At 48.1% G+C, this 16,269-nt stretch overlaps 1 protein-coding gene and 1 pseudogene across 5 annotated transcripts in view; both read left to right on the forward strand.

Annotated features, from left to right (window-relative positions):
• Positions 1-16,269, forward strand: part of AUTS2 (activator of transcription and developmental regulator AUTS2) — a 1,157,636-nt gene that overhangs the window by 419,595 nt on the left and 721,772 nt on the right. The window lies entirely within an intron of this gene.
• On the forward strand, positions 7,037-8,346 carry LOC142423305 (Krueppel-like factor 3 pseudogene; annotated as a pseudogene).

Here is a 16,269-nt window from a genome sequence, read left to right on the forward strand (position 1 = left end):
ATGGTGGGTTTGAGTGGCCAACCCTGTGGTCAGCAGCCCAATGGCTTAACCCACGATGTCGCCAGGACTCCTTCCAGTAAGTGCCACCAGCTAAACAACTCTTACAGGGCAGCTCTACTCTGTTACACGAATCCAAACGGACTCAGGGGCAGCTCGCGACAAGAACGGGGCTGAAATAGGAAAGAGTGGATTTGTGCCCTCTCCCTTTGCCTCACCTTTTTTCATCAAGGCAAACCACGTTCCAGTGCCCTTATCCAGAGTCCTGCTAACTGAAGGGAGAACACTGCGTGGTGATCAGGAAGGCCTTTGAATAAGTGAACTGGGCTTCTCAAAGCTGGGGGGTTCAGCACATGGCGGCCAAAGCCCAGTCACGCAAAAGTACATCCAACTCTGCCTCATCCGGCCACCTGTTAGCAAGGTGCGCTCGAGGTTCAAACTCAGAAATTCTGTGGCCGGGGGCCCAGCCATCTCTGTCCTGGAAAGGCTTGAGAACCACACAATAAGACAAAGTCAAGTGCAGAAGAAGGCAGACACCTGGTGCCTTGACCACGTGATGGTCAGCAGAGCCCATGTGATGGTTAGGGCAACGCAGGTGCTGTTGCAGATGGCCACCACTGAGTGGTGACCGACTCATGGCACCCGTAAGAACCATACTCCAATGTCTTATCAAACATTTCTTCACAGGGTGCGGTCTAAGGAGTAGCGGGGCAAAAACATGCACGAGTCTCTCAAACTCTGACTCTGATTGCTTTGAGAAGCTCTTTCATGCCAGGCAGGTGTGTAGCTTGTCTCCCAGAAGCCAGCAAAGAGGCTCCAGCAGGGATCCATCTTAGTCCTCCTTCATCCTCTGTGCGCTGCCTACCACGTTCCCAGCTTCCCTGTGTGCATGGTCTTTCCCCTGGGGAAAGGAGGGCCGGAGTATGTAGACTTCTGTTCTCCTGACGGATTCACGAGCCATGCCTTTCTTGGCTTCTCCTGTGGCTTCATATTGATGCCTCATTTTGCTCATCTGTCAAATGGGGACACTTGGATGAGTCTCTAAGTACTTTTCTAGTTTTCGTTGAACCTGTACTTAGGTAGAGACCCATGGTCAAGCCAGGTGATCTCTGCAGATTCCTTCCTGTACAGTATTGAGAGGAGTTTGAAATTGGAAAAATGTTCCTACCCTGAGATAATGGCTAGTGTGTAGAGACACAACTGCCTGGTGCCAGTAGGACTGTGGCATGAAGCTCTGTGTGACATCTGGTCGGATGCTCAAAACCATGCGAAAGCTGCTCAGGAAATGGCCGTTCCTGCACCTCCACTGCCTTTGTGAGTCTGGTGCTTTCCCCATGACTTGAAACAGGTTAATCTTTTCGCTTCTCTCTCTAGGGAAAGCAGGAGGTGTAGGTTTGTATTAAAATATTAAGTTAATTAAAGCTTCCTATTAAAATTTTAAGACAGAGGGAAAGAATCGGGCAGCATGGACCACAATAAATAAAGCAAATAGGTCATTATGCTTCCGAAAAAGTGTTAGCCCCTAACTGTTGGTAGTTTTCTTAATAATGGGAGGTTGAAAAGATATTACTGTAACATAAATAATAGAAGATACTTAAGATAATACCAGGCTAAGTACTGTGTAGACATGGAATACGTATTACCTTTAATTTCATGGTTTGGCAATGCACAGTTCAAAATGGATTCGTTTTTATTTTAAGGACTTGGCGGGAGGGCGGGAGCTTCGCGGGCAGAACTGAGGAGTGGTTACAGATTTGTTGTATTTGCTTCGTTAAATCTGCCCCAGCCTTTTCTCGTACATCGATACAACATCTTTTCTCTGGAAGTGTGTTTTTGATGTGGCCTATTTCGATTAAGAGGGGCCTTCAGAAAACCTGATGGGAAAACTCCATTATCCTTCAGTTGTATGTTTCCAAGGACTTGAGGAAGCCCTCTCATCTATATGCAGTCAGTTCATCATGTGCCACTGTCCGTCCTCTATTGTCCAGTTACTCCACCACTATTCGTGGGAACCCCGCCCCCCTGAGCAATGATCCGCCCTTCCCTTCTTTCTCACAACCCACCCACTGATGGGAGTGGATGAAAGCAGCTGTGAAGGACAGGGTAGAAGTGCCCCAGAGGGTCCATTCAGAGAGGCTGTGAATGTTGGTGGAAGCCAAGTGCCCCACCCCTGTCCTGTCAGCGCTGGTGGATTCAACCCAGCCGCTTCCAAAGCACAGCAACCTCATGGAGAACACAGCCAGGTCCTGTGCCCTCTCCACAACCACTGCTCTGTGGGAGTCCCTTGCTGTAGCCTCTGCCCGTCTATCCAGAGGATAGCTGGCCCTCGACTTTACCTAGCCAGGTGCCTTTCTCCATGGTCTGGTGCCTCCCGATACTGAGTCCAAAGTATGTGAGATGGAATCTGGTACCCTCACTTCGAAGGAGCGTGCCTGGGCTGTGCTTCTTCTGAGACAGATGTATGCCTTCATCATCTGAGCTGTAGACACGCTTTTTTTTACCAACATCTTAACTCAAAGACATCGTTCCTTGTGTGGGCTTCCTTTTGCAGTGCCCAGATTTCCGGGCAGAGCAAGTGATTGAAAAGGCCATGTCTTGGCTCAGGCTCCCCGCAATCCTCGAGCTGGGATCTTTATTTTATAATCACTTTCGCAGTATTTCCTAATGGAGTCGATATCACCCGCCGGGTAGAGTGGGGCAGGGGCCTCTAGAATGGCCCAGGGGGCTGGACAAACAGATGCTTACACGTTATTCTGAGGATAGGTCATACAACCACAGTCTTTCATTGCCAGGGGCATGGAGTGATTTATTTGTTTTGTTCTGTTTCTGAAAAGGGGTCATAGGCCAAATAAGTTTGGGAACTTAGGGAACTTTAGAGGGATCCTTTGTGGTAGATTTGCTCCATGCAGTAGTTAGTTTGATTTCTTGATGGCTGCTTGCACTGGGGCATTAACATGAATCAAATTTGATCTCTTTGCTTCTGTTGATTCTAGAGATTTCATAAACGTGGGGCCGTGCGATATTTGTTTTATTTCACACTTTTTTCATTTATCGGAATGTTTTCAAGGTCCCTCCGTGTTGTTTGCAGTACTCGTGCTTCGTGTCCCTTTGTGGATGAGTAGGGTCTCAGAACACACACATCTGTCAAGGCAGAAGGACAGCCACGAAGGTTCCATGGGCACGAGGATGGGGAGGGAACATTTCACAAACTGTGGACGCATTGTCAGCGGGGACCAGCCCCGGGTCAAGGATATCGCACTTGGTAGAGTCAGCAGATAGAGAAAGAGAGCCGGTAAAAAGGGATTCAGACTCACAACGAAAGGGATTGACGCTGTGACTGCAGCAATGGGCTCAAGTGTAGCGATGGTCCTGAGGACAATGCAGGACTGGAGAACTTTCCATGCGACTGTACGTAGAGTCACTGTGAGTCCGAGCTGATTGGACAACAGCCAATACCAGCAATACTGCTCTGTGGCATAGGTGATACGCCACCTTTCATTTCTTCATTCTCCTGTCGATGGGTAAGATGGGCGTGCCCATTTAGTGACAGTTGTGACTGATGCTGCACTAAACACTGATGTGTGAAGAGAGTTCCAAAAGCTGTCTGCAAGAAACCTGGTATCTTTCAGTTCCAGGTTGCTGTGACCTTTCTGAAACTTTGTCCAAGTTTCCATCTGTATTCTTGCTTTCAGTGTTTTGGGGTGCATGCTTAGGATTGGACTGGCTAGATTCCATGTCTGGATTTTTGAGAGCCCCAGTGGCTGCCCCATGCTTATGTCCCGCTAACCAACGGTGAGGTTTCCATATTCCTCGTGCCCTCTCCAGCTCTCACGCATTTTTCATTTTGGGGATCATAACACTACTCAAAAATATAGAGAGATCAACCATTGCCATTGAATCGATGCTGACTTGTGGTGACCCTATAACACAGGTTAAAACTGGCCCTGTGGGTTTCTGAGGCTCTCGCACTTTATGGGAGTTGAAAGCCTCATCGTTCTCCTAAGGAGCGAGTGGCTGGAGGTTTCGAACTGCTGACCTCGCAGATCTCCCAACGTGTAACCCCTATGCCACCAAGGCTCCTAGAGGAGGTGCCATGGCATCTCATGGGAGCTTTAATTTGCTTCTTCCCAGTGATTAATGATGTTCATCATCATTGCATACACTGGGGATTTGCTTGTGAGCAGATGCTGTTTTACTGCACTTTTGCTTTACTGCGCTGTGCAGTTGTGTTTCTCACCGCGGGGAGACTTGTGCTGTGTTGGGCAAGTCTGCGGTGCCATTTTCCTGACTCCATGTTTCTGTGCCCTGTTGTGGTTGGTTCTCACAGACTGTTTCACAATGCTGACCATGTGCTGTAGATTCCAGTGTGCTGTCCACATAACTGCTGTAAGCACTGGGAAGCAAAGGAATGCATGTGTCTTGCTTTAATTTGCATTTTTCAGGTCCATGGACCTGAACCCCAGCCTCTCTTGGGTGAAATGTCCATTGAAGTCCTTTGTCCATTTTTTTAATTGGGTGGTGGTTCTTGTAAGGTTTTATTTGAAATATTCTAATTGCCCTTTCCTTGGCCATCTTACCTTCCCCCTCCCTTCCATCCATCCATCTAAACACCCATCCTTCTATCTATGCATCCATCTAAACATCCATCCATCCATCTATCCATCCATCCATCTATCCATGCATCCATCCATCTATGCATCCATCCATCCAAACATCCATCTGTGCATCCATCCATTCATCCATCCATCTATGCATCCATCCATCCAAACATCCATCTATGCATCCATCCAAACATCCATCCATCCATCTGTCCATGCATCCATCCATCTATGCATCCATACATCCAAATATCCTTCCATGCATCCATGCGTCATCCATCCATCCAAACATCCATTCATCCATCCATCCATGCTTCCATCTATCTATGCATCTATCCAAATATCCATGTATCCATCCATGCATCCATCCAAACATCAATCCATGCATATCCATGCATCCATCTATCCATGCAACCATGCAAAGATGTATCCATCCATTCATCCATCCATGCATCTATCTAAACATGCATCCATCCATTCATCTGTGCATGCATGCATCTATCCTTGAGTCCATTCTTCCTTTAATCCTTCACGCAAAATCAGTTCCTTTTCTCTGCCCTCTGTACAAGTATGACACATAGTTACCCCAGTACACATGTGTTTACAGGTTCCAATTCCATCTTCTAAACTGGACTGCTCATTGCACCATGGTTTGTATCCCTGTCATGCCTTGCTAGCCTATAGCTCATCTGTCCATTAAACACGTTCCGATGCTGCTCTGGGAATCTGTCAAATAGTTGGATGTGGCAACAGTTCATAAAATACAGACTGGCCCTGCTGGATGGTGAAGGGGTGACATGAACCTAGCCTCTGACCCACCCTCTGGCATGGTTGGGTGGAAGGGCAGGGTAACAGAGGAACATCCCCAAGGAGAAGGACTGACGCCATGGCTGCAAACGTAGGGCCCGACATAAGAACCACTGGGAGCACGGTGCGGGACCCGGCAGAGACTCACGGGGTTGTGCACAGGGTCGCAATGAGTCAGACCTCACACACTGGCACCTGACAGTTCAGCCTTCTCTGTTGTTTGGAGATGAGCGTCAGGTGTTTAAATGTATCTCAAAACACCTGGGAGCCGAAATGACTTGAGGACTAAGAGGCTGAAGACAAAGACTGTTTCTTCCTCTCTGCCACTGTGGCTTTCTGGAGTGGAGTGTCCCCAGCGGGCTCGGTTTCCCTTAGGTCGTTTGCCAAGTGAAGATGTATTTTGTCTCTGAGGGTGGGCGACTGCTTGGTCTCCCCTTCTGGGGAGATCTGACATTTGCTCCGGTGTGGAGGCCCGTTGTCTGGTGTGTAACCTGCTGGGTGTGCACTCTGGTGGGCGTGTGAGGGTCTGCCCATCCATGGGCTTCTTGTCAGGGGGGTAGGGCAGACCCCTCCCAGCCACGTGCTCCCTGGGAGAAAGATAAGGCTATCTATCTGTTCCTATAAAGAGTTACAGCCCGATAACCCACAGAGGCGGTTCTCCTTTAGCCTAGAGCAGCCATTCTCAACCTGTGGGTTGTGAGCCCTTTGGGGCTCAAATGACCCTTTCACAGGGGTCACCGATTCCTAGCAGTAGCAAAATGACAGTGATGAAGTAGCAACGAAAGTAATTTTGTGGTTGGGGAGGGCGGGTCACCACAACATGAGGAACTGTGTGAAAGGGTCTCGGTGTTAGGAAGGTTGAGAACCACTCTCCTGGACGGGGTTTCTATGAGGCAAAATCGACTTGATTGTAGTGAGTGAGTGAGTGAGTGAGTGAGTGAGTGAGTGAGTGAGTGAGTGAGTGAGTATGTGTGTGAGGTAGAATAGTCACTTCCCCCAAAAGATGATGAAAATGGTCTCACAGGTTATGGGATGGATCCAGGCACTTGGTGACAATTTCCCTAGGAAGTTACCATCCTCCTGAATGGCACTGTGAGAAAGGTCAAAGCCCACTGGCACTGAATGCTCCCAGCCACTAGGGTCCTGTGCAGGGTTTTCTGAGGCTGTAAGTCTACATGAGAAGAGAAACCTTGATTTTTCTCCCTAGAATCCGGTGGGGAGTTTGAACCTCTGACCTTGAGGTTAGCAGTCCATTGTTTATCCAACAATGCCACCATTTACAGCTCCACCACCACATGGGCTTGAGTTAGTGGTAAACTGAGTATCTTCATTCTGTGTCCCCAACTCTTCAGAGAGAAGGCATTCGCTTGGCACCTTAGAAAGCGCTCTCGTGGCAGAATGGGCTAGGGGGAAGGGGGCAGGCTGCCAAGTTCAATGTCTGCAGTTCAAACCCACCATTTGCTCTGTGGGAGAAAGACGAGGCTCTCTGTTTCCTTCAAGACTTGGGAACCCAGGGTGGGCAGTTCTGCTCTGTCCTTTAGGGTGCACGCGCGCCCGTCCTCCTCCTGGTCCCCTGCGGCCACCGCTGCCCGACCAGAGCGCTGACACTACTGCCTTTGCGCGGCCCAGGCAAGCCAGGCTCTGGGCCTCATTTCTGGCCTGCTGCGCTCCGCGCCAAGGCTAGCGAAGCTCAGCACCAGAGCACCCTAGAAAGTTCAACCAAAAGAATGCTCATGTTCGACCCCGTCCCTGTGAAGCAGGAGGCCATGGACCCCATCTCTGTGTCCTACCCGTCGAATTACATGGAGCCCGTGAAGGCCAACAAGTACGGAGTCATCTACTCCGTGCCTCTGCCCGATAAGTTCTTCCAGAACTCCGAAGGCCTGTCCCATGCGCAGCTGGAGCCTGTGGACCTCACCGTGAACAAGCGGGGCTCGCCGCCCGTGCCCGGGAACTCCCCTTCCTCCCTGAAATTCCAGCCGCCACACCACCGCGCCTCGCCCAGCCTGAGCGTGCCTTCTTGGAGCCCCCCCCCCCGCCCCCCCCGATGAAGAAGTACTCGCCCCCACCGGTCAGCGTGTTCTCCCCCCCCCCCCCCCCCCCCCGCATGGCCGCCGTGCTCACCCGGCACGGCATCCGCAGCCCGGGGATCCTGCCCGTCATCCAGCCCGTGGTGGTGCAGCCTGTCCCCTTCGTGTACACAAGACACCTGCAGCAGCCACTCATGGTCTTGTCCGAGGAGATGGACAATTCAAACAGCAGCATGCAAGTACCTGTCATCGAATCCTACGAGAAGCCTTTATTACAGAAAAAAATTAAAATAGAGCCGGGGATCGAGCCACAGAGGACAGACTATTATCCTGAAGAAATGTCACCCCCTTTAATGAACTCAGTGTCCCCCCCCGCAGGCGTTGTTGCAAGAGAACCACCCCTCCGTCATTGTTCAGCCGGGGAAGAGACCGTTGCCTGTAGAGTCTCCAGACACGCCGCGGAAGCGGAGGATACACAGATGCGACTACCACGGGTGCAACAAGGTGTACACGAAGAGCTCCCACTTGAAAGCACACAGGAGGACACACACCGGCGAAAAGCCCTGCAAATGTACCTGGGAAGGCTGCACGTGGAAGTTTGCTCGGTCCGACGAACTCACCAGACATTTCCGGAAACACACTGGAATCAAACCCTTCCAGTGCCCGGACTGTGACCGCAGCTTCTCCCACTCCGACCACCTGGCCCTCCATAGGAAAGGCCACATGCTGGTGTGAACGCCACCGCCACCGTCCCCCGCCCTCCTGGCTCTCTCTCTGCCCTCCTGCCCATCAGCTAACTCATTTTTTACACGTACATTTTAATTTGGATTCAGCTGGTCTGAATCTGGGAATTTATATCATTGAAACTTCCGTATGGTCATTAGTAGATCTTCTCTAATCCTCCTCCTCCTTACCTCGGGTCAGACTAAAGAATGTGAACACTTTCGTTTTGTTTTGTTTTTTTCTCTTTCCCGAGGGGATGCAAAGCAAGCCCTTCTTACACATCCGTTTAATGTACTCGGACAAGGGACGTGTAACTAACATAACCGGTTGTTGGTCTCTCCATGTATTCCTCAAAAGAATGTCAAAGTAAATGTATTAGAAATACAAACTAAATAAATAAACCCCTTCCGGAAAGGTGTTTGGTCCCTCCCTCCACCTTCATGTGACCTTCAATCAGCTGGTACCACCCTCCCCCATAGGCAGGTTGGTGTCTCTCCATCTCCCTCTTTATCACGATAAAGGAACTCAGTGGGCAAGCTGGTGTGTGACGTTGGACAGTGACGGTCTGATTGATACCCATTCTACTCAAAGCAGGGGAATCAAATGGCGCTCTGAGCTGAGGACGGTGTCCGTGTGTTCCTTCTCTTGAGCTGTATTTGACTCAGAAGGAATTAAACCCGATAAGCTCCCTTCAGCATTAGCTGGGATTCTTGCTGACAGTTCTTTGCATGTTGCAGGCCTGGTTGGCACTACAGACTCAACGAAGTAAGTTTAGGTAAGTCTGCTGTCATTTTGAAGAAGTTTCGGAGATCATCGTGGTTCAACTTGTCTTGCAATGTCTTGTACGGTGTAACCCGCTAAACCCATGCAGATAAGGCAAGTGGAAATCTCATGAGAACTTCCTTTGAGTTAGTTTCTCGAGAATAATCAATCAAAAGTTTTAAAAAGTCTCACTACAAGTTACTTTTTCTTTCTTTTCTGTAAAAGGCCATTTAATAAGCAGTTTCTATTTTAATGTAGAGATGAGCAAGCCTTCTTCCTACTCAGTGAGGGGGTCTGTGTTAAGCCGAGTTGTCTAGAGAAACCAGGAATGCTCATCTATGTAGAAGTAAGAACTATATCAAGAAGTAATTTTCTTATCGAGAAGGTATGCCAGTTCAGTCCAGATCAAGTCTGTGGGTCTGAGGCTAGTCGGAGCCTTTTGTAGACTCACAGCTGTAGGCTGAACTGGGACACAGGCAGGTGGGTACAATACTACATGGATCCAGGGTCAGATGGATCCGAGAAAATATGACAGAGCCTCAACAGAGCCTTAGGAGGCATTACCAGGCTACCACCCAAAGACAAGTACCATCAAGTGAAGCAAAATCTAACCATTGTCATGTCTAGCTCGCTTTTACCCAGAGGATACAAGCATTTTGGTGAAGCCAAGTTTGATGGGTGTGTTCATCCAGGTAGACTAGAGAAACAAATCCAGAGATACTCATATGTGTGTAAGAAAGAACTTTATATTGAAGTGTAAAAAATTGTATATTAAGAAAACATCCCAGCCTGGTCCAGATCAAGTCCAAAAGTCCAGTATTAGCCCATATTTCTGATACCAGTCTATAAACACCTCTTTGGACTCACACCACGCATGGAATGACAACAAGTTCAGGGAGATCACAGGCCAAGTGGGTGGAAAGTCTTGTGGATCCATTGGCAGTGGAAGCATCTCAGCACTGGCGTGGGTCTTCACATGGCTCCTCCAGCTCCAGGGCTCTGGTTCTATGAGGGTGCCTCCTTGTGGCTTCTCAACAGGAATCTCACAGAGAGTGTGTGTCTGGCCCCCAGTGAGCTATATTTATCTCCCTTGTACCTCCAAATGAGGTCATCAAGCTATGACCTGATTGACAAGCTAGACTCCACCCCTTCGCAAGTTGACAGATTATGTAACTGCCACAGTGGGTGAACATAAGTAGCGGCTGGCTAGCCCATCTCCTAATCACCTCTGTGACTTATTTCTAACATGTCGTTTGAACATAGGATTTTCTAGATCTGTCTCCCAGGAAGTATCTTTAAGACTCAAGTTCCTTGTTTTTCAAGGTTCTATCATTGAGAATAGCCAACTGCAGACTCACTGCCCTCAAGTCAATGCTGACTTAGAGTGACCTACTATGGGTTTCTGAGATTGTAACTATGTACGGGCATAGACAGCCCAGGTGTTCTCCCAAGGAGCTGCTAGTGGTTTTGAACTGCCGACCATGCCGATCTCAGTCCAATGCATAACCATACCACCACCAGGGCTCCTTTTGTTGAGAATGTATACTCCAAGTCAACAATCCCTAAATGACAGTTCAGTGACATAGATCACACATCTATGTTGTCCAGCTCTCAAAAATCCACTGCCTCTAAATAATCATTCAAGTCCTGTTGTCACATAGATAGATAGATCTTAAAAGAATAATCCTTTGCAAAACATAAGTAGTTAAGCTAAACTATTATTTTGTTGTTAGATTTTTCTAAAAGAATTTAGGGATACTATTGGTTTAAGGTTTAAAGGTGAGCTCAGAAATGTAAAGATGATGCTCAGATACCATGCCTGAATAACCTGATTAAAGATCCTTTAGAACAGTGGTTCTCAACCCCTTTGGGGGCCGAACGATCCTTTGACAGGGGTCTCCTAAGACCGTGATTTCCAATGGTGTTAGGAACCGAAACAGCGCTCCTCTGTCTCCAGGCAGGTCCGCCCACATGCAGATAAGCCCACATGCAGACTCACCACAACATGAGGAACTGTATTAAAGGGTCGTGGCCTTAGGAGGGTTGAGAACCACTGCTTTAGATTTCTGACCAAAAGGGGAGAAAATGCACAACAGAATTTCAAATTTTCATAGAATCAGACTTTCTGGAGCCAGAGAGGCTGGATGGTGAACCCTCAAACTATTCCTTTGGGATCATTTTCAAATCTTAAACTCAAACAAACAAAATGTCTCATTTTTTATTAAACTGTATGGGAATTGCTTTTCAAATCTATGGCCCCGAGCCACCCCACAAGAGGTGTTTCCTGATTCATTTAGAACCCTCAAATGGCGTAGTATCTCCATCATTGCAAGTCAACCAGCAGGCTGGTCAGCTTGCGTGATGATGTCAGGTCTGATGCTTGTCTTTCCCCTGTAAGCATTTAAGGACAATCCCATCTCATTTCTTCAAAGCAATCAAAACTTATAGGAGGTTGGGGTGGGGTTTATAAAAAAGAGATGAAAAGCGTTGTGTGGTTGATATTTCAGTTTTACATCTGCAAGGATGAACTTAGAAGGGTCTTCTGATTGTTGCCTTGTCACCAAAAGATTTGTAATGCCTCAGAAGGCCGGTGGCGCATTGAGCTTCGCTCTATTAAATTAGCTCCATTTACCACCAGCCAGTAAAGTCTGGGTTGGAATGAGGATAGGAAGTCAGTATCTAAGAATGAAATAGATGTCACAATTAAAGAGGTAACTAGTAAAAGTCACAGGAACACCACCCCTCCCACCCTAACTCCTGAAATGAAGGAGAATTTGTAGAAATAAGAAAAACTGTTGTGCGCATGGAATCTAGGGCGGAGGGTAGAGGGAGGGTAGAGGGAGAGTGGGTTGGAAAAGAGGACCCAATTACAAGGATCTACATGTGACCTCCTCCCTGGGGGATGGACAACAGAAAAGTGGGTGAAGGGAGATGTTGGACAGGGCAAGATATGACAAAATAATAATTTATAAATTATCAAGGGTTCATGAGGGAGGGGGAGGGGGAGGGAGGGGAAAAAGTAAGGAGCTGATGCCAGGCGCTTAGGTGGAGAGCAAATGTTTTGAGAATGATGAGGACAATGTACAAATGTGCTTTACACAATTGATGTATGTATGGATGTGATAAGCATTGTATGAGCCCCTAATAAAACAATTAAAAAATAAATTTAAAAAGAAAAAGTGATAATGTGGAAATCAGTCAAAATACAAATAGAGAATATTTATGAGAAAGAAAAAGAAATAAAATTTTAAATATGTTTTAAAAAAAGAATATTCATTGTGAGGAAGAACCCAGTGAGACTTCCAAACACTGCCAGGATGCCTTCTTAGAAACGTAGTCCAGGGTCTTGAAAGCATTCCATCTTTGGAACCAACCTGTCCTCATCCCCAGTGTCCTCCCCAGGTAGACATTCGATGCGAAAACAAAACATCCAATCACATGGGTGCCCTGTGTTGTGTAAGTGCAGGGTGGATTTTCATTGTGTTCATATTTCAGAATACCTATGGAGGCTCAACAATACCTTCAAAGGAGCCCTGATAGCATGTGGGCTATGTATTGGACTGATGGCCACACGGCTGATGGTTCAAACCCACTAGCCACTCTGAAGGAGAAGAAGAAGAAAAAAAGAGTCTTTCCATTCTTGTAAAGATCTACAGCCTCAGAAATCCACAGTGGCTGTTCTACCCTGTCTCACAGAGTCGCTGTGAGTCAGAATTGACTAGATGGAGGTGAATTTAAGATGAGTTTCAAAGAACAGTGAATGCATGTGGAATTATTTACAATATTGCATATGAGGGGGCTTCAAAATGTTATTATCCTCTAATCCCATTTTTGGGGTCACACACTTTTTGGAAGCCCTCTGATCTGGGTGGGCTTATGTGACTTGGAGCGGGGTAGGGGGTGGGGTGGGGAGTGAGGGCGAGGAGGAATCACATGCACCTGGGCAGCTGTCGTGATTTTCTTGCTTGGCCCCACGCAAGTCGATGTTTCTTTCTTCCCCCTCCAAAGAGCGTGTTCCTTTTGATCATCGTAAATGGCTGTTCTATGAAACGCAGGGACTTGTGGGGACACTGCCTCCTGTCTGCAGAGCGCTGCTGAGCAGATTCCTTTCAGAGTCCTTGTGGCTTACCAGAAGATGGGCACTTCTGTCAGCTCCCTGACAGGGTCGCACACATCTCTGCTCTGGCTGACGTGCCCTCATACCAAAGCACAGGCTCTTCACTCACCACCGAGTGGATCACGCGCGTCAGGGAGAAATCCCAGGATCATGGGCTTTGCCTGGGGCGCCTGCCCTTCTTGCAAAGTCTCCAGCAGCTGAGACCCTTCCTTAAGTAGTGGTTAATCCCAAGGATTGATGCGGACTCACCATAGACCCGAGGTGTCTTTTCACCGCTAAGAAGACAGATTTTCCCTTGCATCTTAATGCTTCCGTGTCATGGTTCTGTGCAGCGTGGGGAGCGGGGCTAGATTAATTCACTTTGCCCTTTTAAGTATGTGGTCAACAGGTCCCCAGGCCCTCCCAGGACCAGGAGAGTGGGGGTTGGCAAGAATTGTAATCTTTATGGAGCTAGGGGAGTCTGGAGTTAGCCAAGGGAAAGGGCCCCAGGGAGTCCTTGGCAAGCCTAGGCTTGCTCAGACGCCACGGGTGTGAGCAGAGCCTTCTCCAGGCCTGGCCATCTTTGGTCCTGTGAGCCAGGGAACCAGAGGCCTCTCCCTGTAGGGTTGCTGGCTGTCAGAATGATCGAGTCTCGCTGTGCGCCAAGGTTCTGGACACTCTCACCCACCCAGTTATTGATCACTTGATCTGTGAGGATCACAGCTTCTCTATTAATTTCTCTCTGTGTCATGTGGGACCAATGAGGTCAGAGTCTCCCTTGGCAATTAATCCTAATTGCCCCTGCTTACATGATGGCCACCTACGCTCTGCCCCGTGGAGCTGCCCTGCCTTAGGCCTCTTCATTCTGCGCTGGTTCCCCCTAAGCTCCAGAGGGAGCAGTGCTGACTGTGGATCACCTGCCTTCTCTGGTGAACGTCTGTGCTTTTCGGGGGGCATGGGGGCAGTAATACTGAATCAAAGTGACAACCTTCTTTTGGTTAATTCTTGGAGAGTCTTTTATCAAGACTCATGTGTGCTTCTTTATTCATTCATTTGGTTGTGGAGATATATATATATATATATATATATATATATATATATATATATATATATATATATATATATATATATATATATATATATATAATATTACTGTTATTTTTAAGCAGGCCAGATAAGCCTTATTATCATCCGTCTCAAACTTACTGCCATCAAGTCCACTCTGACTCATAGCCACCCTATAGGAAGGGCAGATGGCCTTTCCTACACTGCAGCTTTTGTTTTAGGTTTTTTAAAATCATTTTACTGGGGACTCGTACAGCTATTATCTCTATCATCCGTTGTGTCAACCACATTTGTGCATTTGTTGCCATCATCCTTTTCAAAACATTTTCTTTCTGCTTGAGCCCTTGGTATCAGCTCCTCATTTTCCCCCTCCCTCCCTGGCCCTCCCCCACTCACGAACCCTTGATAATTTTTTTTTCTTGTCTCACCATTAGACCATCAGTTTTTATGGGAGCAGAAAGCCTCATCTTTCTCCCTCAGAGCTGCTGGTGGTTTTGAACTGCTGCCTTGATGGTTTATAGCCCACTGTGTAACCAGTCGAGTATCCCACCAGGGTTGATGTGGCTTGTCACTTCCCTAGAGTCACCGTCTCAGACAACCACAGAAGCAGCGCTGCCTTTTCCTATAGAGTGGTCGTGAGTCAGAATCAACCCGATAGCAGTGAGTTTGGTTTTCGGTGTCCTGGAGCGTGTGAATGTCGGGACATGAAATATTAAGACTGCTGGCTCAAAGGCTTAACTTTTCCAAGCATCATTGGGGACCTTTCTCCCACCATTGGAAACCATTTGGTGCGGCTTATGGAATGTAGATCATTTTCCTAATTACTATAGTCAGTGGAAAAATGCAGAATAAAGATTAATTTAAATGCAATTAGAAATTAAATGAGGGGAGGTCGACAGGACAGAGGACATAAATCATAAACCCCTCCCTCCATTCTTATTCTTTGGCCCCTCACAGGGGAAATACCAAGCTGCCTCTGTCTGCAGGGGTGCCCAGTCCTGGAAGCTTTGGTTGCCGACAGCTGTCTTAGCGCCTCAGTAAGGTGTCTCGTCCTCTGCTGCTGGTGCCTCCCATGGTCGTGTGAGCATGATGGGGACAGGATGCGATTGGGGACCACTGCTGGGACACTGGATGAGAGCTTAGGGATACGGACTTACTTATACCCGAACAGATACAGAGGCAGACAGGAGCATGGTGAGATCGTTCTGGGTTCTGTTCTCTAGCCCTGAGTGCTACCAATTGCCATCGAGCCAAACTGGACTTGTGGTGACCCTCATGTGGGTCAGAGGAAGTGGTGCAGTCTGAGGGTTTTCATTGGCTCACTTAACAAAAAAAAAACAAAAGGTTGCTAGACTCTTCATCTAGGCCCCTTTGGGTAAATGCAAACTTCCAGGTTTTTGGTTAACTTAGAGGTATAGTGGGTTATGCATTGGGCTATTAACAGCCAGGTCAGCAGTTCAAAACCACTAGCTGCTCCAAGGGAGAAAGATGAGGCTTTCTGCTCCCATACAGAGTTACTCTCAGAAACCCACAGGGGCAGATCTGCCCTGTCCTCTCGGGTTTCTGTATGTCTGCGTGGACTTGATGGGAAGGAGTGGTTTGAGTTTGAGTTTGCATTTCAAAAGGCCAACCCTTCTACCATGAGATTGATTCCAACTCAGAGCAGGGGCGGAACAGAGGTTACCTAATTGTCTCTGAGCAATGTCCTGGTTTGGGTTAAAGGGCTAGCTTTCTGTGACCTGCTTGGAAACCAGTGCCCAAGGACCTTAGCTCTAATGAGAATCCTGGCTAGAAGCAATCTTGGGATCTTCATCCAAACGAATGTTATTGCTCCATGATTCTCCTGGTCCCCGGGCGTTGCTTCTATCTAGACGCAGAGAAAGAGGGGTGGACAGAGGGAGGAGCCTGCTGTGTCGCCCAGTCGACCAGGAGCAAGGAGATGCTCATATGTGACCCCACGAGCCACCATGCCCTCATGTCTCCTGCCTCAAGGCTACGCTGGTGGGCTTGTCCTCCCTGGGGAGTAGCCACAGTAGTGGTCACACAAGGCACTTACCCATTTGCTACCATGTGAACCTCTCCCTCCTTCCTGAGAGATGCCGCCGAGAAAGGAGAGGGTGAAAAATGGGTCCTCGTGTCAGCAGGCGACTTAGTGGTGGGTGGTTTGGTTGTCAGTGAGGTTCTTCTTCCA

Source organism: Tenrec ecaudatus, chromosome 12, assembly GCF_050624435.1.
Source record: "Tenrec ecaudatus isolate mTenEca1 chromosome 12, mTenEca1.hap1, whole genome shotgun sequence".
In the NCBI taxonomy this organism is placed as follows: Eukaryota; Metazoa; Chordata; class Mammalia; order Afrosoricida; family Tenrecidae; genus Tenrec; species Tenrec ecaudatus.